This window comes from Dipodomys merriami, unplaced genomic scaffold (genome assembly GCF_024711535.1).
Source record: "Dipodomys merriami isolate MVZ:Mamm:240054 unplaced genomic scaffold, mDipMer1.0.p SCAF_6, whole genome shotgun sequence".
Lineage (NCBI taxonomy): Eukaryota > Metazoa > Chordata > Mammalia > Rodentia > Heteromyidae > Dipodomys > Dipodomys merriami.
In genome coordinates this window covers 31,351,440-31,376,394 of record NW_027206179.1, presented here as the reverse complement: position 1 = coordinate 31,376,394, position 24,955 = coordinate 31,351,440, and the positions used below count along the sequence as shown (strand labels likewise).

General features: G+C 33.2%; 1 long non-coding RNA gene across 1 annotated transcript in view; it reads right to left on the bottom strand.

Annotated features, from left to right (window-relative positions):
• LOC138813509 (uncharacterized) overlaps window positions 1-15,877 on the bottom strand; it is a 35,157-nt gene extending 19,280 nt beyond the window's left edge. The window contains exon 1 of the long non-coding RNA XR_011367828.1: window positions 15,733-15,877. This is a non-coding gene — a long non-coding RNA (uncharacterized lncRNA). The remainder of the gene's footprint in view (window positions 1-15,732) is intronic.
• Window positions 15,878-24,955: the final 9,078 nt, after the last annotated feature.

Sequence of the window (24,955 nt, the reverse complement as noted above, 5' to 3'; positions counted from 1 at the left end):
AGGACTGATCATATAAACAAATGTAATTGGATTACTAGCCTGTTCGTAGCTAGAGAGTGGGCAGAACAATATAAGTGCCATCTGGATATAGTACCAAAAAAATTCCTTTATTAACAACTTCCAACCTTGTTTTTGCTGGTTAATTGGAATGAGAGTGTTAGGACTTTTCCTTGGACTGGCTTCACTTTGTGACCCTTTAGATATTAGACTCCTAAATAGGTATGAAGGCACCTGAACCTGGCTAGTTTCTTTTATATTCCACCAATACAAATGTATCCATTTATGGTACATAATGTGATGTTTCAATACATTATAAAATTATCAAAAGAGACAAATCATGAGATTTGCTTCATCAATATTTATTATTTCTTTGTAGTTGTGAACTGAAATATGCAAACTTTATTAAATAAAGCCAATTGTATACAGAATAACACCAGGATTTATTCCTTAGATGAAACTTTATTTTTTTTCATTGTGCAATTTATTTATTTCTTTTTTTTTCTGCCTCAACTCTCTATCACCTCTGGAAACTACTCCTCTGTTCTCCTTCAGTGACTTCTCTATTTTAAATTTTAGCCAAACAGTGACTGAAAGATAAACAGTGTATGCTAAGGGAATGCTGTAATATTTCTGAGGTTAAAAAAAATGTACAACAAAGCTTGGCTTGTGAAACTTAACCCCTTAACCATGTTCTCTCCTTCTTCTTCTAGCTTTCCACTTTTGGTTCTCTTCTAATAAAATATAATTTGGATAAAAAAGACAAAGAATAAGTTAGAATTAATTGGAAAAAAATGTATTAGAAGTTGTAGAAGAAAAAATCCAATAAGAGCATTTACAAAGGAATATATTCAAATAAAACTTGAGGAGGGCAAGGGAACTACTAGGAATGACAGAGGTTATACAACTCAATTACATGAAGGATCCCACACACTAGAAATCAAAATTTGAACCAAGAGGGCAAGCCTTTTATATTAGGAACAGCTTCATGTCTCACATTAGTATTCTTGAAATAACATAACCCTCATTTATGTTGTTATGGGTTTGGAAAATTTCCTTAATTTGCTGTGTTTTTTACTGTGATAAATTCATTTTTATGGATTTTTAAAGGATGAACATATTTAAAGTTATGCAATGCCAAAAAAATAATTTACTAGTAACAAATTTTGTATGACTTAGATATGGAGTTGATGTTACATGTGGCTCTAAGAATTTATTTCTTTGTTAGAAGCCTCTTACAAATTTGTGTGTACATGCACCTTGTTATGAATTGGCAGATAAATTAGATACAGAACTGTGCTGCTAAATAAAGTCACTATCCCATTAAACATTGAAAAATACAAAATATGTTAACATGATTTGGGTAACAAAAGTACTACAACTTAAAATTTATTCAATTAAAATTGGAAGCTAAGATATGTGATACATAAATATTGAAAGCTCAGTTTTAAATTTTCATGAACTTTAGTGCATTTGGATTTAATAAACAAAAGCATAGATATCTCTTACCCCAATCCTTGGATACTTAAAAACAAAACCTTAGATACTTAAACACAATGACCTTTGTAAACACTTCATAAATCTCAAAAATGAAAGTGCCCTGAATAATTTACAAATAGTATTAGAAAACAGTGTACAAAGAACAATACTAGTTCACCACAATGCGGTTTTATAGAGGAAATTACTTCAGTTTCTATGTACGTATTCATCTGATTTTAAGATGAATACACAATAACTATTATGAATATATCAAAACACAAAAGAACAATAATTTCCTTTCCAAATTTTTACAGTGTTCACCATGTTAAATTAGCATAGAAAAGGAACATCTAATCATGAATGTTTTGAATGTACTTGTAGGTAAAGGAAAACAAAGACATGAGAGAGAATTTATGCTTATGCATTTATTTTCATGTTTAAATAAAGTTAAGAAAGTTTTGAATTTAGATCTTACTGCCCCCTCAAATCCAAGTAGTAAAGGCTTTTCCCCAAAGTGGTACTACCAAAGTGGTACTATTGGGGGAATGATGGCACCTGGCAGAGGTGAACTCCAATGGGAAGTATATAGGTGATTGGCAGCATGTTCTGCAGAGGATAGTGTGACCGCAGCTCCTGCCTCTGACTCACCTGCACTCTATGGGAAGAGCAGCATCACTCTGCCAGACACTTCTGTGTTATGCTGCACTTCCACAGGTCCAAAATAACAAATCAAGTGACAGAAGACTGCAGCCTCCAAATGCTAATCCAATTTTTTTGGTCACTTTACAAAAAGTTGCTTGGTTCAGACAATATTTTAGATTAACAAAAATTTTCCTTATAAAAGAATTTACAGATTAAGCAGTTTGAATATATGGGTCCACAATATCCAATTACCTATGTGAATTTATTAGCTTACAGTATTTTAGGTAATGTCTAAAATGCGAAATACTTTAAAGGGAATGTATCAAATTAGGAATCCATAATGAAAATGGAAAATGCTGGATGACTAAGCTTGTTACAAGCTATATATATATATATATATATATATATATATATATATATATATATATATATATACATATACAAATATATGTATATACACATATGTGTGTATATATGCATATATACACATGTATATACATGTATATATAGTGAATGCATATATATGTAGTGTAAGTTTATCATTCACTGTGTCAAACATAAAACTATTGTGATTTTTGACATAATTTAACATAAAACTTGCAATTCTTGATGTAAAATTAGCATACTATAAAACCATAAAATACAAAGTTGCATAAAATAATTAAAACCTCATGAATGAGACAATGACATTCTCTTATCATTTTTTGTTGGTTCTTTTTTTTTGCCAGTCCTGGGACTTGAACTTGGGGCCTGGGCAATGTCCCCAAGCTTCTTTTTACTTAAGACTAGCATTCTACAACTTGAGCCACAGAATCACTTCTCGCATTATCTGTTTCTGTTGTACTGAGGAATTGAACCCAGGGATTCATGCATGCTAAGCAATTTCTCTACCACTAAACCACATTCCCAGCCCAGCAATGTCATTCTTTCTGATGGAAGCATAGAATTCCATTTTGTATATATACCACTTTTTTTGATCCATTCATCTACTGAGGAACATCTGGGTTGATTCCATATCTTTACTATGGTAAATAATGCTGCAATGAACATGGTTGAGTTGCTAGCTTTAGTGTGGCCTTGCCTAGGAGTGGGATTGCTAGGTCATAGGAAAGTCTATGTTTAGTCTTTTGAGGAACATCCATACTGTTTTCTTGAGTGGTTGCACTAGTTAGCATTCCCACCAACAGTGTAGTAGCAGTCCCTTTTGCCTACATCCCTGCCAGCATCTGTTATTATTTGCTTTCTGCATAATGGCTATTCTAACTGGGGTGAGGTGGAATCTGAATGTAGTCTTTATTTTCATTTATTTTAGAGCTAAAGATGTTGAACATTTGTTCATATGTCTATTGGATATTCTTATTTTCCTCTCCAGAGAAGTTTCTTTTTAATTCATTTAATGTCTAGCATATACTTAGCAGAGGCTCATGATGACTCATTAGTGCTGATGCTTATTGAAATGAACTCCAAGTAATGGAAACAAGAGATATTTTTATTATACTCTTTGCAGTAATTTCTTTTATCTGTCTTTCTTGTGTTTCCTTTGGTTTAGTTTCTGTTGTCACTGTTTTGTATTTCTGTACCCTTTATTCTTTATATAAGTATATCTGGTTTGCAGAAGCAAAGGTATCACAGGAATGATTAGACAAAGTATGAATCAATTCAACAGTGATAACTCACTAGACACTATATTGGAAATGAACTTTACAACTTGGAGGTGGGAATTCAAGGTTGAAGTGGGAAAAAATGAGGGTAACACTGTTCAAGAAGAAATATACTCATTACCTTACTTATGTAACTGTAACCCCTCTGTAATCACCTTTACAATAAAATTTAAATAAAAAATAATTAAAACTTTAAATTAATATTTTTTTTGGGTCCGGTCGTGGGGCCTGAACTCTGGGCCTGGGCACTGTCCCTCAGCTCTTCAGCTCAAGGCTAGTGCTCTACTACTTGAGCCACAGTGCCACTGCCGGCTTTTTTCTTTTTGCTTATGTGGTGCTGAGGAATCGAACCCAGGTTTTTATGCATGCAAGGCAAGCACTCTAATACTGATCCACCTTCCCAGCCCTAAATTGGTATTTTTTAAAAGGAAGTAAAAGGATTGATAGAAAGATATCGTTCCACCTCAATGAGCTTATTCTGTATTAGCTTTGTGAGCAACTAGACTTAATTTTAATGATAATTTCACAAATAATATCAAGTTATTGTCTGTATTTCATATATCCATTTTTATTAAATATATATTTCTATTTTAAAAGTAAACAAGTTTTGATGTAAAAATAGCTGGTAAATTATATAATATATTCTCAAGTGATATTTCTTAATTAGAAAGTTGACTCATATGACATCTATGCTTGTTGAATTTGAATCATAAGTATGTTATTAAGTTCATTAACATTTAGGATGTTTACAATTACAGTTCTTAGAAAATAATTTTGTCGGGGCTGGGAAGGTGGCTCAGTGGTAGAGTGCTTGCCTTGCATGCATGAGGCCCTGGGTTCGATAAGCGGAAAAAAGCTGGAAGTGGCGCTGTGGCTCAAGTGGTAGAGCGCTAGCCTTGAGCTGAAGAGCTGAGGGACAGTGCTCAGGCCCAGAGTTCGGGCCCCAGGACTGGCAAAAAAAAAAAAAAAAGAAGATAATTTTGTCTCTCTTTAGGAGGAAACATTTTGAATTCTTTTAACTCATAGATAGGTAAGTAGATAGATAGATAGATAGATAGATAGATAGATAGATAGATAGATAGATAGATAGATAGATAGTTAGATAGATAGACCAGAGAGACTACTTGTTGATTTTCTTTTTGCTCTTTTGCTTTATTGTTTTTTTCTTTAGATTACACTGAAGAAAAAACATTTGGCCTTGTGTAATATAGTAAGTGCTCTACAATAAGATACATTTCCAGGCTAAGTGTATTATGAAAATAGTCTTATAATTCAAGTTGAAGGAAGGAGTATTATAAATTCTAGGCTAGCCTAGACTACATAGTTTGAACTTTTTTCCAAAAAAAAGCAAATAAATAAAATCCCACATATAATTAAAATTCTAAGTTGGTAAAATTTTGATGTTTGTCTCTTTCAAGCCTCATGACCTAGTTGAACTAAGTGGGTAATAAATTGTACACATTTGAAGAAAATTATACATTTTTTATATATCCCTGAAATACAGTCTTTGTGTGCTATTTTCCCAAAATTCTTTCAGATACTACTCCCCACATACAGACTGTACACTCCCAAATTTTAATCTAAACTGATTAAAGTACTTATTTTTAGAGAATGAGTATATTATTTTCATCATTATGTTATTCCCACATTCTGCTTATTATAGGCTTTTTTTGAGGGGGGGATCCGGTCGTGGGGCCTGAACTCTGGGCCTGGGCGCTGTCCCTCAGCTCTTCAGCTCAAGGCTAGCGCTCTACCACTTGAGCCACAGTGCCACTTCCGGCTTTTTCCTTTTTGCTTATGTGGTGCTGAGGAATCAACCCAGGGCCTCAAACATGCAAAGCAAGCTCTATACCACTGAGCCACGTTCCCAGCCCTAGTATAGGCTTCTTAAAAACAAAATCCTCCGATACCACAAATCAAGGTTACATTTGCCCATATTATTGTGTCAATTTACAATCCAACCAAATTCTCCACTCTCTCCATTCTCTAGAATACTATCCTATCCTGTCTCTCAACTTTCACTCAGTTCCTCTTCAATTCTTTCCTTGTCTTAACCAGGTTATCCAGGATTACACAACACTATGTATCTATCTGAAGCAGAATATTTTCCATCCAACTCTTATTCCTTAGCTTAAGGAAAAAGACCCTTGTGATGTATGCCATCCTCTCCACTTCCTTTTTAGTTCAGAAGCTGGAGTAGTTTCAGGAGATTACTGTTGTGTTTCATAAGTAAGCCATTAGGTTTCTAATCAGGTTCATTGACTGAATTTCAATCATAGTCTCCCTTTCTGAATAGCTAAACCTTTAGTTTGATGTCTTTTGGTCATTATTTTGTTTCTTCACATCTATTAGTCAATCTTAAGTGATTTATGATTTTAGGTGTTCTATCCAGCATTTGCATGTGTTACTGAGAAATTCTCTACCAAACAATCTACATCTTTTCCCTCCATTATTCCTCATTTATATTACAGTAGGAATGTATTGGATATTTGATTATTGGTATCTAAATTATATACAGTAGGCGAAGGTTCAACTACTACCATCTTTTTGCATCTCACTTTGTTTTTGCTGGTCATTTCTATGTACCACACGGAAATTTTGATGATTCATTTTTATTGTAACTCCTAATATATTTTCCTTTATATTAACACTCCCCTTTTCTTCTTTCCAACTGGTTTCCTCAATCACAAAAAAAGTTATATAAAATAGTAAAATCAAAACAAATATTCAGTGTTATATTAAAACTTTCACTATCACACACCTGAAAAAGGCATAAACATAGTTTACCAGTAAAACACTAAAAATTATCAAACAAAATAAAATGTAAGCCATGATTTCATTTAGTCTCTAAAGTCAGTTGAAACAAATCTAAGATTAATACAGTTTAACATAAGATTATGATTTTAATGCTTAACTTCATTGTTGACATGTTGATAATTCCTTATTTTTTCTGTTTATATCAGAATTACATTTAATTCTGTTCTTCATGTTAATGTAAATCAGCTTGCAATAAATATTTAGAAAAAATTCTGTGAGTGGAAAATACCTACAAGTTTTCAAATAACAATTACAATTGTAATTAATCATTTATATTTGATTTATAACTTTTACTTTACAAATTCTACATAAGTTTTATTTTCTCATGATTTTCCTTAACTAAATGGATAAATAAGTCATGACTTTGTTAAAAATGGACATCTTAATTTGTATGAGTTTTCTGGGGACCAGGTCCTGTATTAGCTTTGCAAAGGTTAATTTTTTAATACTTATGTTCTTATTCTATTTTAAACATCTAATATAATCAGCAGATAACTCAGAATCTTATTTTTGTACATTCTTTATTGTTAAAATCTTGTACAGAGGGGTTACAATTACATGAGCAAGGTAATGAGTACATTTCCTGTTGAAATTGTTGTCTCCGCCTTTGTTTTCCCCCTACCATCCTTTCCCTCCCACCTATACAACTACCCTCTCTAGACACCCGCCCCACCTTCTCCCTGTCCCCCCTTCCCCTGGCAAAGTTGTAAAGTTTGTTTTCAACATAGTGTTCTGTACATCTCATTGTTACACTGGGTCAACCTGTAACCTTATTTAAGAATTTTGTTTTTTCCCTTCGCCTCCACAAATTAGAGATATGTATATACAAAATGCAGGTTACCGACATCAAATACAGTGAAAACAGGGCTTATACCGTGGGGGATGAACGTACAAAGCAACAGAAAAAAATCACATCATACATTATAAATATGTTAGAAACAAGACCAACCTATCAATATTCCAACCTCATTCTTCAATGAAATAGAAGAAGCAATCCAAAAATTCATACAGAACATTAAAAACTCGAATAGCAAAAACTATCCTTATCAGAAAGAATAGTGCTGAAGTAATATCAATACCAAATTTCCAACTCTACTACAAGGCCATAGTAATGAAAACAGCTTTGTACTCGTACAAGAACAGACCTGAGGACGGGACTAGAACTGAAGACCCAGATGTGAACCCACAGACCTATAGCCACCTAATCTTCGATGAGGGAGTTAAAAAATATAGAATGGAAGAAAGACAGCCTCTTCAGTAAATGGGGCTGGCAAAACTGGTTAATCACTTGCAGAAAACTAAAGCTAGATCCTTATATATCACCCTGTACCAGAATCAACTCCAAATAGATCAAAGACCTCGGAGTCAAAGCAGACACGCAAAAAACATGCAAGAAAGAATAGGAAAAACCCTAGGTCTCCTTGGCACAGGCAGAAATTTTCTTATCCAGAAACACAGAATCTTATTTTTAAAGGTACTTTCATTTCACATTTATGTACAATTACTACCCATCTCTCTCTTATCATAAGTGACCTCGTCATTCTGTTCTTGTCACAAAAAAGCTAGTACAAACTTTGCAATATAGATCCTTTTCAAAATTAATTTCCAGGAAATCTTTTCAACATGGACTCAGGACTCCCGAAAGACCACCAGAGACCACGACCAATGCAAACAGCAAAAGAGGGTTTTTGTTTGTTTGTTTGCTTTTGTTTTTAATGGATAGCAAATGGCTACTTTTTTTTTTAATTGTGAGACTACCGTACAGAGGAGTTCCAATTACATGTCCCTCCCCCACGGTATAACCCCAGCTTTCACTGTATTTGATGTTGGTATAATTTGTGGAGGAGAAGGGCAAAAACAAATCGTTAAACTAGGGATACAGGTGGACCCATTGCAACAATGAGATGTACTAGTGGTTATGTCAAACACGAACTTTACAACTTTGGTGGAGGTAGGGGGGAGGATCAGATGGGGGAGATAGGGGGAGTATGGGAAGGGATGGGAAGGGGAAACAAAAGAAGTTGCTTATTTGCAAGCTGGAGCTTGGTCCTCCGCACCCGGTAACTCGTGATGCTAAGAGGCCCCAGCACAAAATTAGCACAGCTTTTATAACATTTAACAAACAAGTTACATGACAAGTTACACAAGCAGTTACATGATTGGTTAACATTTATAAAAATTGCATAGTCATTTTTTTATTGGCCCATGTATCGAGGTTTGAGTCCACTCTAACCGCGCTGCCCTTTTTCTGAACTATTGGTCCACTTTGATGGTTCGATGGTTGCAAAACCGTTATGTTCTGTTCCTAAAACACTTGGGCAATTGTTCTGTTTCTTAAGGGTGGGCAGGGTTGGCAACTGAGAATTGTTTTTTTTTCCTCTCTCTCTCTCTCTTGAGAGCCTAGCACAAGATGGTGGGTTTAATCTCAACTTGGAGTTACTTTGGCTCTTCATTTCCACCTAGTATCTAAACTCCTATATTAAATTTATTTGCAAAATTCTTAAACTTAGAATGTACTTTTCAGTGAACTATTTGAAAAGTGGTTTTTATGAGCTTGGTTTGTCTTTGTGATGTTGCCTGGTGTATAACTGAAATATAAAGACTTGAATGTATTAAGATGTGTCAAATTTAGACTACAATCATCTGTGACAAAGTCACAAAAATCGACTCAGCTAGTATCTCCCAAAGATTTTCTGTGATTCTTGTTTTTTGGTGTCTTTGTGTTATAACATTCAACATGATATTTATCCTTTTGATAAATTCCAAAGGACCAATAACTCATAATCATAGGTGCTATATTCTACTTCTTAAATACTATTGTCTTTGGTACTTTTATATAACAAAATTGCAATTTTATTTATTCTCATTTGCTACTTAATTTGTCTGACTTTTTTCTCTTCTTTTATCTTTCAAGTCTCTACTATTTGGGAATTATTGCAAGCTGTTGTTTGTTCCCTGCTCTGTCTAACCTTTCTCTCTGCCGGACAAGAATTTTGCCTATGAAGTCCAGATTTAAATAAACACACACACACACACACACACACACACACACACACACACACACACACACACACACACACACACACACAGAGAGAGAGAGAGAGAGAGAGAGAGAGAGAGAGAGAGAGAAATACACACAGAAATTACATGAGGTTCAAATTAACCTATACAACTCTATGTGATATTAACAGTTCAAATTAACCTATACAACTCTATGTGATATTAACAGTTCTATATTTCATTGGTTTCTGAAATTATATTTGAATTCAGATGATTTCATTATCTGAAGACAATAGGTATACTTCATTAAAGATCAAATGTCTACAGAGCCATTTACCTGAGGCACAGGTAACCATTATGATTTCTGATTTTGCGGGTTTTTTTTTTTTTGTCAGTCGTGGGGCTTGAACTCTGGGCTTGGGCACTATCTCTCAGCTCTTCAGCTCAAGGCCAGCACTCTACCACTTGAGATACAGCGCCACTTCCAGCTTTCTAGTGATTTATTGGAGATAAGTGTCTCACGGACTTTCCTGCCTGGGCTGGCTTTGAACTGCGATCCTCAGATCTCAGCCTCCTGAGTTGCTAGGGTTATAGGCGTGAACCACCGGCGCCTGGCTGATTTCTGTTTTTTTTTTTTTATTATTGTGAAAATACTGTGCAGAGGGGTTACAATTACATGGGCAAGATAATGAGTGTGTTTCTTATCAAGCATTGTAGCCTCCTCCTTTGATTTCTGTTTTTGTAACTAGTAATTTCCTGTGTCTAGTGGTGATTACAGTAGTACTTCTTCTCCCACTGTTCTCTACCAAAACTTATATTTTCTTCCTCTATCCTTCCATTCCTTCCTTCCTTTCTTTTTCCCTCTCTGTCTGCTTGTCTTTCTTCCTTTCTTCCTTCCTCCCTCCCCCCACTCTCTCTCTCTCTCTTGCTTGCTTTCCTTCTTTCCTTCATTCTTTCTCTTTCTTGCTTTCTTGCCTTCTTGCTTTCTTTCTCCTTTCCTTAATCTTGGCATTTGCAACTGATTATATTTTGGTGGGGAGAAAGGGAATGAAGAAATATTTCTGAACCACTTCCTAACAACACACATATTTCACTTGTTCTGAAAAAGTTCTTCTAATGATTATTCTAATTATAGTTCGTATTTCTTCATCTTATTACGTACTACATAGCATTTATTGTTATGAAGCTTATTTTTCATTTATTTTATTGCATGTTTTAACCTTTGAATGTGCCTGTATTTATCATATTTCTTAGGACACACAAATCGAAAACAGGCAATCTTCACTTGATTTATTATTTTTTTACATTTTATATTCCCTTTTAACACTAATTTTTAGATAGGATGCCCTATTTGTGCTGAGCCCTACCCAAAGTCAGTTTTTGTGCTTCTAACAAGATTGAGAGGATTTATGCAATATTGCTGAAGCCATTCTGAAATGACTTCATGTGGCTCATCACCAAACTCAAATACAGTTTCTTTCTTTTATCATGTGGCAGAATGCAACTCATATTTTATTTAAGAACCACCAGTCTCTGTGTTGTAAGTCGGAATTCTTTAGTTTTCACACAAGAATGACTTAGATTTCATGCAAGATTGTCTTTTTATGCCAGTTTCATACATCACTCAGCCTGAGATACTATTAGTTACATCAGATGACAAAGCAGTCATAAATGTTGGAACATCCTAGTTTGAAGGCTGAATGGTAATAACCAGGGCAGGGGGGAGATGCTGAGAACACATTGGTTACAGACTCAAAAATTTCACTCATTTAAAAGAAATAATTCAGGTCTACTTTGCAGTATGATTATTATCAGAAATAAAATATTTTTGTCAGTCATGGGGCTTGAACTCTGGGACTGGGTGCTGTCCCTCAGCTTTTCAGCTCAAGGCAAGCGCTCTACCAATTGAGCCACAGAGACAATTTCAGTTTCCTGGTGGTTAATTGGAGATGAGTGTCACACAGATTTTTCTGCCCAAGCTGGCTTTGAACCGCGATGCTCAGATCTCAGTCTCCTAAGTAGCTAGGATTACAGGCCTGAGCCACTGGTGCCCAGCTTAAAGTATTTTGTATATGAAATATGCTCATATAAGGTTTTAAATGAAAACAAATGAGGTAATTATTTATTTGATTTAGTAATTACAAATTTTAAAATATATTAAAACTTTTTTAAGTATTAAAACTATGTTATGAAAGCATTATATATTTTATACATATTTAATACATATGTACTCTCTATATAAGGGAAAGATCAGTCTTCACCTCTTTTGGTTACTTTCTTGAAGAAAATAGGTTTTATTCTGAGCAGAACAAATCTATGTTCTCTTCAATGCCCTTGTCATAGATAATACTTGTGGTGCTGTGCAAAGCACCCTCTAATTCTCCTTCAGCCACTGTTTTGCTTACACTTTCATTGCTGTACATGTACAGCTTGGTAGATAAAAATAAATTTAGGTAAAGCAGACCCTCTTAGCAGTTTCCTTTTTTGGGTTTTCTTAGAAAAGAAATGCCATTTTTTTCTTAAGAAGATCAAGATTTTGTTGTTGTTGTACTGAAAAAAATGTATTTTACAGGCCTCCATAGATTACAGTTAAAATGAAAATGTTTTGTACTGTTATCTGGAACACTGTGTCATTTCCCCAAAAGCCCCAATTTTTAAGTTGATTCTTTCTTCCTGTTTTCAAATGTCAAAATTCCAATGCATAATACAGGATTAAAAGCAATCTAGCTGGCTAAACACAGAATACTTTCCCTGGATTACTTGATATAGGAATGAATTAAATTGTAATATTAATCAGTATAGTTAACCCAAATCAGATTTTTGTATATCAGAAGATAGAGTAAATAAAAGTACTTCAAGCCCCACAATCGACCAAAAAAATACTTAATTGCCCTATTAAACAATCTTTAGTTGTGAAGCAGTTTTTTTTTGTAATTCGGCGTGACTGCTATTCAGTTTTATTTATAGGCATTTTTTTAATTGTGAAAATATCTTACAGAGGGGTTACAATTACATGGGCAAGGTAATGAGCACATTCCTTATCAAGCATTGTTGCCTCCTCCTTTTTTCCCCTTACCATCCCTTCCCATCTCCTCCCCTCCCCAAGCCTCTCCTCCCCTCCTACCCCGCTCCCCTCGCTAAAGTTGTAAAGTTCGTTTTTCAACATAACGTCTTGTATATCTCATTGTTGTAATGGGTCCACCTGTATTCCTATTTAAACAATTTGTTTTTTCCCTTCTCCTTCACAAATTATATCAACATCAAATACAGTGAAAACAGGAGTTATACTGTGGAGGAAGGACATACAAAGCAACAAAGAAACCATCTTATAAATATGTTAGAAACAACAGTAAGAAAGAAAAAAAAATTGAGTCCTTATCTTGAGGTTCATTTTGCCTAACATCAACTTATCTGACTGTTTCTGCTTGTCTCAGACATATACTAGTTATTGCAAATAATGGAAACCATGGGACCTATGCTTCTTTGGTGAAGCATTTTTTGATAAGCCAGAACTTAAGGTTTGGATGACTAACCTAATAGCAAACATTACAATTTGGTTTATAGTTTGTTTTATATTATTAATTTGATTTACATTCAGCCAGAAAACTTGTCTTCAAGTCAACAATTAGGTTGTATTTACATAGTTTATTTAGTGATAGTTGTTTAAAATAATTTTTAATATTGCATTGTGAAAAAGTGGCAAACATTTCCATTGGAAGCTAATGTTAGTCTTCAATTTGTAGATTTTTTGCATCTACACTCTTCTTAGTGTTCATGCAGATAAACCTACTTTTTGTTATTTAGAAAATAACTAAACTATTCATAGAGTTTATTCAAACCTTTCAAACATGACCATAATCAATATTACTGTAAAGTTCAATGCCTTTGCATGTACATTTGGTGTTGATCTGTGTTTCTGGAAATCAGTCATATTCTGCTAGAAATCTAAGATAATATTGCTTACATGGAAATACAGGAAAAATTGTAGGTAACTATGTAGCCTCCCTTTATCTGTACAGAAAAAAATTAATAAATCAACCAAAACTAGTTCAGTATAGTTTTCCCAATACAAATGGGAAAAAAGATAGTAATCAAACAACTTGAGACATACTTCAATTTCAATCAATTTGCACAATTTATGTGTCTCCAATTTAGCTTGAATTGAATTTGTTGAATTTTCTTCCTTTTTTTCCATTGTATAAAAACCCATAGGTATCAGCAGTTACAATGAAAATAATAGACACTAGCTACAGATTTATTTTGAAAACATTTAAGATTTATGTTTTACATTTCTTTAAACAAAATAATGTTTTTCATGTATACATTTTTAATATTTATACATAGATAGGCTTTCATTGCCAAACATTTCAACAAACCTATTTTCTATAAAGTTTTTTGCTAACATATTTCAATTTTAGCAAACAATTTTTGTGTTAGAATTTCTACGTTGTTTGTATTACAAGCAAATCAATAAGCTTAGTCGGATCTCACAAGAGACTCATATTATTGTATAAATCTGCAAGAACAGGTTAGTTTATCAGAATTATAAAGAAGCAATGAAGAAGTACAATTAGACAAGGTGAAGATAATCATTCAACAAAATCTAGAAATAGAGAAAGCTAAAAAGTATAATAGAAGAGAAAACTTCATGCATCTGCAAAGCAAAGAAAGTTTATACCTACACACAGACACAGACACAGACACACACACACACACACAAACAAACACACATACTCTACACACATATACCCAAATATATTTGTATACACATCTAAATGAATTTTGTATTTATTCATTTTTATTCTTCCAGGAGCTACACTGAAAAGATGAAAAGTAAGAAGAAAACATGATTATTAATATTAATACTTTTAAAAGATAATATATTTTACACTGAAAATGATGTTAAGCTTTTTGAGCTCGACGCAGGATTTTTGCTGTCTGGTTAAGTATTTTAAACTTACTATTTACCACAGTGTGGAGAATAGCTCAGATAAGAGCAGGTTGAGATAAGAAAGTGGAAAGATGGCTGTTCTGAATGAGAGTCTTAGTGAAAAGTGAGGAGGATAGTTAGGGTATGAAAATTAACTTCAACTTTATCCTGACAGCAGAGACACAAAAAGTTAGGAGGGTTTTGGCTTACTAAATAGCACATTATTTCAGTTGTGTGATGTAAATCCACATTCAATAGACACTACTTAACCACTGGAGGAAAATCTAGATATAGCTAGTGAAAATGTATTTCCCAATAAGCTTTGCAAAAATGACTTCATCAATATATATATATAATATTAACAAATAATTTATCATTAAAGAGGTAATATACAGAGGGTATATTATATTAGTCAGGTAATGTGTACATTTCTTTTTGTACAATGACTTCTGCAATATATCAATTACCAATAATAAATATTTGCTTACTAGTTTAAAAAGTGACCTTAAAATTTATTGACTTTAACTAAAAGCAGATATCTAAATAAATTGAATTGCATATGAAATAAACTTTTATTTTTCCTATCCTGTTCCATTTGTCTCTTCCCAAAATACTAGGACAGGCCAAATTCTCTTTTGCAAAAGTGATTGTGGGTTGGAATCCATAGCATTATTAAAGTTATTCTTAATTCAAAATTCCCATTTGCTTAACCGTACAATAGACTGCTTGTTTGAAGGAGAATAATTACTCTTTTTTACATGTTAATTTAACATTTGTTGTAATAATTCATTAACTTGTTGAGCTTGCTTATAGCTTTCGTGTTTGTACAAATAAACTTTTATTTGTTCTGTCAGTCTTGGTTATTGAATTCAGGGCCTGGAATTTGTCCCAGAACATTTTTGCTTAAGGCTAGTGCTCTACCACTTTGAGCCACAGCACCATTTACAGTTTGCTGATAGTTAATTGGAGATATGAGCCTCATGGACATTTCTGCCTGGGCTGGCTTTGATCCACTTTCCTCAGCCTCCTGAGCAGCTAGGATTACAGGCATGAGCCACTGGCACCTGGCTCAAAAAAAACCCTTAAAATTTTAACACAGGATTTTGTTTTTGGTAGTCAGGTGCTCAACGATTTGATTCATGCCACTAGCTCTTTCTGATTTATCAATTTTTCATATAGATTCTTATGCTTTTTCATACAGCTTACCTGGGCTGGAAACTTTCTACCTATACATATTGTGTAGCTCATTTGGCTCGTTTATTCAGGTGGGTTCTCCCTAAAACTGTCCTTTAACAGTCAATGATGCTCAGTGAGTTCCATCCTCTCATTCTCTCTCTCTTGTGGTAACCGAGGACAGATCCCAGAGCCATCTTATCTAACTGATTTCTGCTCATTGGTGTTTGACATAATACACTATGATGTCATAAAGCAGTATAAAAAGAACATTTTCTTTCAGCTAATCATATTTCTGCATTTGTTTACAGTGTATGATCATATGTGCTCTACCATTCCTAGGAACTCCATCTGATTCTTAGGGTGTCCACAGCTGTCTATCTTTCTTCCCACAGAAACAACAGCTGGGCAACATGTGAAAACCTTTATTGAAAGTGGTACATATCAGCTGAGGCCTCTCTCTGTTCACTAGTGGCTTTCACTCTGTATTTCCAATATACTCAAGGCCTTATTTTTTTCCTTTTTCTGTACACAAGTGTTATGAGATTCCTGTACTCATCCTTGCTTCTTTATGTTTTTTTATCCTTTCTACCTAGCCCAGTGTTGGATTATTGTAAAGGTGCACAATTTTTTTTTTTCATTCATGGCTCCAAATGGCCATTAGGGTAGATTGGATTTTTTTTTTTTTTTTTTACTTATTTTATACCAGTCCTGGGGCTTAAAATCAGTTCCTGGGCACTATCCATGACTTTTTGTTGCTCAAGTCCAACCTCTTGAGCCACAGCACCACTTCTGGCTTTGTCTGTTATGTGATACTGAGGAATCAAACCCAGGGCTTCATGCTTGCTAGGCAAACACTCTACCACTCCCAGCCTGACTGGATGGCTTTAAGACTGAACATAAGATATTCTGTCCTGTAGGGATAGCAGAATCTTCACAGGTGCTTAATTCTCTTATGAATGGGGTCTCCCAGGAGGTTGGTTTTCTGTCTATAGGGAAGTTAAACATTCAAGAAGGGACTATTAAATAATCAAAGCAATGCCTCTAGCCATTCTATGTTCACTTTTAGTCTTCTGCCAGTTATCTCAAATCTTATATTTCTCTTCCCTTAAGGTAGTGTTGTATCACTTTAAAAAAATAATTTCTTTCTTTCAGCAAACAGAAATTTTTTCCATACAAGTGTATGTATTCTTAGGAAGGGCCAGGGAAACACTGAAATCTTTATAATCAGCATAGAATGTTGTCAAGGTGATCCTTAAAATAACAGGTAAAAGATTGTTGAGTCTTAAGAATGCAGTTCTCTTTTGACCCTCTGTGACACTACCATTGTGAAAAGAAAAGAAAACAGGCAATTAACGTACCCTTACACTAAATTATCCAGCATTAATTTGTTTGTACACAAAATACACAAACACAAATGTGTATATGTATATAAATGCATATATAATTTTACCGAAACATTTATGTGTATAAAGAAACACGTATTTATACACAAAACAGCAAATGAAAAGAGTAGGTAGGCACCTCACAATTTTCATTTAAATAATTTATTTGACCTTTTGACATCATAAACATTGACAGTTTGAAACTTCTTGTTTAAAGACATAACTATGTTTCTAGCACCTTATATAAATGTTTTTAGTAATCCTAAAATATTTCTGAACAAAGAAAAATTTTATCTTTTCAAATCAACACATTTAATGTTATATATTTTGTTCTTGCCAGCAGAAGTTTGCTGTAAAGCTCATACATCTGATATCAACGTGTTTATTAGGCAAATATATATATATTTGTATATATATATATATTTATATATGTATATATAAATAATATATATGTATATATATTAATTTAGGGACTTAATTTTGAACTTGTCCTATATTACTTGTGTTTCTTATTATTTTCATATCTACTTAAAGGTAACTTCAACACTATATTGTAATATAATTTAATTTTAATAGTATATCAGTGGTCATGAATCTTCTGTTTCAGTAATAATAGAAAATAAAAGAGATAGAAAAAGATTATACTTTCAGGAAAATAGCTTTAATTAAAAGGAAAAGGAATTGTGGAGAAGACAGAACTCTTCAAGTGGTCAGAGCACTAACCTTGAGCTGAAGAGCTCAGGGTCAGTACCCAGGCCCAGAGTTCAAGTCCCAGAACCAACCAAAAAAAAAAAAAAGAAAGATGACTGATAACTCTAATGATGAGATTCACATTCCTCAAATCTAAGAAAGGAATAATGCCACTGAAGTTGTTTGGACTCTTGTCATTTCTACTTCTTGTGAGAATTTGGATTTTTGAGGTTGTCTCTTCTTTGAATTGTTAGAAATTTTTTCTCATGTAAGATGTGGATCAATGGATAGCTCAACTTTGGAGATGTTGTACTGTCATCCTGCACTTGGGACATTTTCTTCCTCATGGTAAAATTAAACTGTTGAGACAGGTTATTGTCAATATGCTGTTGACAGGAAGGGAAAATATTCTTATTTATATTATATTCATGAACTTTAAGGCTCAGGAATCAATTCATATCTCAGCCATGTAAAAATTTCTTCTACCTTTAATACTCATATTCACTTGGATTGTGACAGGAAAAAAATCTTGATTAATTATGTATTCACTAACAGACATTTTATGAATAAAAATGGTCTTCTAAATTATCATATTCACAAACAACAGTTATTTATGGTCTTATAGAGTGTGATATCTTAAGGTTGAGTACCAATACCTGAAGTTCTACCATTTCACATTTTCTGTTATTTTTATATTACAGAAATTTATAAGCTATTTTATTTTAAATTTGTTAAGAATGATACTGCATTTTCTTAAATTCCATCTCTATTTAGTCTTTAAGATAGACTGTTAAATAGAGTAACTTCTATAGAATGTTTTATTTCAATCTAAAGATAGCCTAAGAAATTTTATAACATCACTAAAGAAATAATTATTTTTTTCATCATGTTATTCAACCTATTGGCTTGCCAATAGAAGATTCAACCTACTGTTAAATGAGAATTATGTAAGAATTTAATGTATTTATTTTATATTTTAATTTATTATTTTATTATTGTTACTTAAACCATGCTTTTGCATTTAATGTGAAACAAAATACTAAAGGTAGTTTGAAAATGTGCTAATCTTGAATCCCTGAATAGCAGGTCTTCCTTCCCTTTATAATTGTGTTTAATCTGAAAAATTATGCGAAAACTAAGTTAAAATTTATATTGGGATAATTGCAATATGTTTTGTTACAAACAAACCAATGAGGCTCCTAGAAATGATTAAATTTATATTACAATGTCAACTTTAAAAACGTATTTTTTTCATAGAATGTTGGACTACTAATGCATTTTTCTATTTATTTGCACAAATTATTATGAAGAACATGGCATAAGGGTGTTCTCTAGAAACTACACATTTCTATGGAACCTAATCTTTTTCTCCTGACCTTTGAAAGTAAGATATTTTGTGGAACAATTATAGCAGTCAACTGCTTATGAGTTTTCACAGTCCAGAATGGAAATGTGAATAAAAGAGACCTTTAACCCTGAAGGTAAAATATATTCTATAAATTTCAGTGAGTGTAACAGTAACTTTATCTCTTATCATAGCCATACAAAACAATACCCTGCTGTTTCATATATGGTAAAAGTATTGTGTGAATATATATCATTTATTTCAAATAAATTACATCTTAAAAGTTGATACAGTGATACTATTTGTATGTAAATTGTATCTTTTAGTTTGTCAATTCCCCTCCAAAAAAACATATAATTTTCCTTCAAATAATTTTCTCTATATAACTACAACAATAGTTTGAAGATATGTATGTATGTGTGTATGTATATGGGTATATAAGTATGTGTATACATATATGTCTGTGTATGCATCAATATCTATATCTATCTATGCCTATCTATATATAAATGTTTTCTTGGAATAATTAAAAACAATGAAAAATGATTTGTTTCAACTTCCAATAAGTTGATTAAACTGATCTTTCTAACTTCCAAGTGTGTGGTGAAGAAAATAATATAGTATATTGAGTGAAAATGTAAAAAGTAGTGGCACAGATTTTCCCTCTTTTCTTATTTATTTACTTATTTATTTTAATAAGTTTTTTATTGTGAAAATACCATACCAAGGGGTTACAATTACATGAGGTAGGTAAGAAATACATTTCTTATCAAGCATTGTTGCCTCCTCCTTTATTTTTCCTCTACCACCCCTCTCCTGCCAAAGTTGTAAAGTTCCTTTTTCAACAAAGCATTTTGTACATCTCATTGTTGCAATGGGTCCATCTGAATCCCTATGTGAACAATTTGTTTTTTCCCTTCCCCTCCCCAAATTATACCAACCTCCCCCACGGTATAATCCATCTGAGTTTATAGTTTAACTTCTGTCTGAGAAAGAAAGAGAATTAATGATCAAATTCTTTTTCAAGGTCATAGTTCCACACACCTATGTAATATATGAAATTGAGATAAACCTTGTAAGGGAGGGCACTAATTGACTAGTTCAGTTGTAAAGTAGTAAACTTTTTCTATTTCCTAAAATTGGATATATTCCTCTTGTGTTTCATCCTATAGAATGACCAACTTGTTTGAAATTGGCACTAGTTTAAGTTGTTGTTGCCGTCGTTGTTGTTTAACAATTTCCCTTTTAACTGTGGTTTTTCTATCTCTACCTTTGATATGAGATCTATTTCTGACTCTGTCTTAACACAGTACCTTAAAGAAATGTGAATAATATTGTCTATGGAATGATGTTAAATCTCAGCTAAAATAAAACATTTATTTTATCTCTTCAGTGTGGCCAATTACGATTGTGGACTGGAGTAGTTGTACACTATTCTGCTTGTGTCTCTAAGGACACAATAGTTTAATAGTTTAATTCATTGAATAGTTTAATTCATTGGTGGAGTAAGAATTTAAACTATTGGAAGTTAGAGGAAATGCTGAAGGTAGTGCCTAGTTGGAGAAAGTGGATCATGGTGCTGCCATGATGTTCTGCCTCATTCCAGGCCAAAGCATTGGAGCCAGCCAACTATGTACTGAAACTCTGAGGTGACTGAAAAGGTCCTCCATTAGCTTGCATTTCTTAGATGTTTTGTCACAGAAATAAATGCTGTGCACTATATTATAATGTGATTATAGTATGTAATATTCCTATCTTTTTAATCTTAATGAATATTGTGCTTGTAATTATTTACCATTCATGAATCCTATCTGTAGCCTTCCAATTTATTGTGTGGACATAATAATTCATACTAATACAAAAACTTACATTTCAATACTGGGAAGGAACAAACTACTAGAATGTACTACATTATACATTTGTCAACATCATCCTAAGAAAGTAGAAAGAAGAAACTATGTACAATATGATACTCTATGACTACAAGGCCTCTCAGAAGGGCAAATTTCCACAACTAGAAAGTCCTAGGGTTGGGGAGTAACATAGAGGAGTCATTATGCATGGGTAGGTGGGATTTAATTGTATCTTATGTTAAAGGCATTAAAAAATGAATCAATCAGAATGGGATAATTTTATGACAGGTACATTATTTCTTAATAAAACTTGCAATGTAAGTAAAGCAAAGGGAATATAAAGTATTGAAAGAACTAGAGCAATCAGAATTAATTGGGCAATCACTGAATGTAGTATAACAATGAAGCTTACAAATATTTTGAAGTGAAGATTCCTGTCATTTTAAATAAGTTTAGACTTACCCATGTCTATTTTCTTATCAGCAAAAAATGATAATGCACAAAAGCAGATGACCTTATGGATAAATAGGTGAGCTAACCCAAATTGCATCCCACTCCCCTGAAGGAATATTTAAAAATTGTTAAGTCTATTGGGAAATTAAATAGCCTCATTTAGTTTCCATCCTTTTTCTCTTTCCAAGCCAAATCACTAATGAAAGTGCTAAAGAGCAATGAAATGGCCAAAGGCAGGAAGCCAGAGAGAAATGGGGAGAGAAGAAAAAGCCAAATAAGCAACCTTTAAATAACTAAGAGTTGATTGATTGATTCAATCCATTTAGACAATTATCTTAATAGCTCTGTTTGCTAAAATTTCCTGGTGGTCTTGCCAGATACTCTAAAATAGCCAGGATTCAGAAACAATAGGAGTGGTGTTTAAGTACAGAATATAAGAAGTCAGAAAATGTTGATTTTTAAATAGAGGCTCCATGAGAGTTGACCTTTGTAATTTCTTTTTGCTTTGTGTTCAACTTATATGGATGTAGAGACTTTGTAAAGACACATGTAATGCTGAACATAGTAGTATCCAATATGTTATATTTTCTCAAATGAACAATTATGAAATGAAAATAATAGATATTAGTCTTCAATAATATTTCAGAAATCCATTAAGAGTATATAAACATATAGATCACCAAAACTGTAATCCATTAGATCAACTACTTAATAATACTTCACTTATTTACCAAAGATCAATATAATGGTAGAAGCCATTCTTTTCGAGAAACAGTTCAATTAGTAGGCACAAATTTAAAAATTGATTGCTTGGCTAATAAGACTAAGCCACACAGATCAAGTAATGGCATAAGCTATTAGACCAACACAAACATCTATGCTACTTTTACTGCTTAAAATAATCTGATGTAGCTGGGCACTGATGGCTCATGCCTATAATCCTAGCTACTCAGAATCATGATTCCAAGCCATCCTGGACAGGAAAGTCTGTGAGACTTTCATCTCCAATAACCATCAGAAAACTTGAAGAAGCACTGTGTTTCAAACTCATAGAGTGCTAGCCTTGAGCATAAAGAGCATCGGGATAGCACCCAAGTCATGGGTTCAAGCCCCATGACTGACAACTGCAAACATTGTGATGTTTAAAGATAGGCAATTTCCATATTAATGAACTTAGAAATGTAACTATTTCCCTCAGTTGAAAAAAAGTAGTATACATAAACACTTCTGTACTAATTCTGCTTGGTGTGTGTGTGTGTGTGTGTGTGTGTGTGTGTGTGTGTGTGTGTGTGTGTGTGTGTGTGTGTGTGTGTGTGTGTGTGTCTATGTTTGGTACTGGGGCTTGAATACAGGACCTGGGTACTGTCTTGAAGGTTTTGATCAAAGCTATGAAGTTATGGCATCACTTCTTTTGGGTGTTTGGAGGTTAATTGGAGACCAGAGTTGACTGATCTGACGGTGTAGTTGACTGTGGGGTTTTTCTAGGTTAATTGGAGATCAGTTGCCTTGATCACTTGAGCAATCTTTAAATCATGATCCTTTATCTCAGACTCCCAAGTAGCTAAAATTATCAGTGTTAGTTACCAGTGCCCAGCTCATGCCTATCTTATACTTGAAATATTTTCACTAAGAAATCAATTCTAAGTAGCTGTTATGTATCATGTTTAGGGAGAGAGATGTGCAATGGCTTCTCTTTGTTTTGACTATACTAGGGTAAAAATTCTGAGTTTCAGCTAAACTACCTTAAGCAAATTTCCAGATATGTAATTTGTCCAAAAATGCTTAATTTTGCAAGTAAGTGTTGTTTAGTTCACATAATTAGTCATATTTCCTATTACAATTAGTCAATAGCCAATAATGATCTTACCAGTATTATCGCAATTTACAATTACAGTGCAGATAAAAATTCAAAAGCAAATTAATTAACCTACTATTGAGTGTACATGTCATCATAAATAAAATGAAGTCTTTGTACCAAGTAACAGCTATCATGGATAAAACAAAATAAATTATGTTTAATTTCTGTTTACATCTAGACTGGGATAAAGAACATTTAACTTTATTCTGAGGTACAAAGATAATAGCCTTGCTGAGCGTTAGGTGATGAGAGAATAATGTAATTATGTATTACATGCTAATTGTTCTGAAGTGATAATGAGACACACCTCAGAAATAAAGACATCGTTGTAAGTAGTTTTCCCTTAGGAAGGGAAGATATTTTCTCAAAAAAAAATGAAATAATTAAATAACTAAGTATTCTAACAGCCATTTTAAAAAACAGTAAGAAGATACATAATAAAACCAATATAAAATGAAATGGGTCATGAACTATTTTATTCTTTTTTCTTTCTATCTACCATGTGTTTAAAGAATTGGAACAAAAATAAATAAAATATCTTGCAAAGCATTTCAGATTCAATATATGCCGAAACACCACTTTGGATGTGTTGGGAAGATAAATATTTATTATTGAAATTTATATTCTATACATTTCACTATGGAAATTAGTTCAATTTCATATGATCATTGGCATACTGTGACACTCGATGTCTGCAAGGTAAAGTAACTGTCAGCCATTATCATTAACTAAGACTTATACAAAGCAAGAAACAACATTATCAAATCTGCATACTACATCAGATAAATATATGGGTTCCCTGTGAAAATTATCTGTGTTATTGCCAATTAGTTGAGTATACTTCTGCATTTTGAATGTTGTCTTTGATGATTTACTTAAAAGTGTTTCACTATTATCTTTTCAAATTTTGATGCTTATTTCTTGAACTTTGGCCATTAAAGGACAACAACAATAAATGCAAATTTGTTTATTATTATTTTACAGGTATTTTTCTATTTACTTAAATTACATGAATATACTTATCAAATCTTTTGAAAGTAGGTGCTATTACTCCATCTATCTAGTCTGAGCAAACAAAGACACAGAAATGTTAGTTTGATAAGAATCCATGTCTCAGTGTTTATCTATGGAAGGAAAAATGGATCCACGATGAATCCTCTACTACCAACTCTGCTTTCTTTCTTTTTAGTCAGTACCAGACATCCGGGACTTCCCTATTTGGATGACCTTGTCACTCATTTCAGCTGTTCTCCAGGTCCCCATGAATGTCTCAGGGCATGACTGGTGTATTTTAATATTTCCATAAACTTGGGTAGTTCAATTTAAGAGATGCAGTACAGAAATGTCCTTAAGACAAATATATTCTTAAGTGTCCTAGTTTTGAAACAAAAAAAATATTGTCGAAAATTTCTTAATGTGGAGGATCAATTACTTCTGGCAGGATGGTGAATCATTTTCTTGCCTCATTTCCTTCCATTAAAGTTTAATGGGATACTTACTGTGCCTCCTGACGGAAACAGTTCACTACTAGAGTTATAGATACTAGAATTGCAATGATAGGAAGTTCAGATTTTCTAAGCAAGTCACTGCAATGGATTATAACCAGGAAAAAAATTACTTACCCTCTTTAGTAGCTGGGTACTTTTTTTTCTACATGGAGATCACAATATAT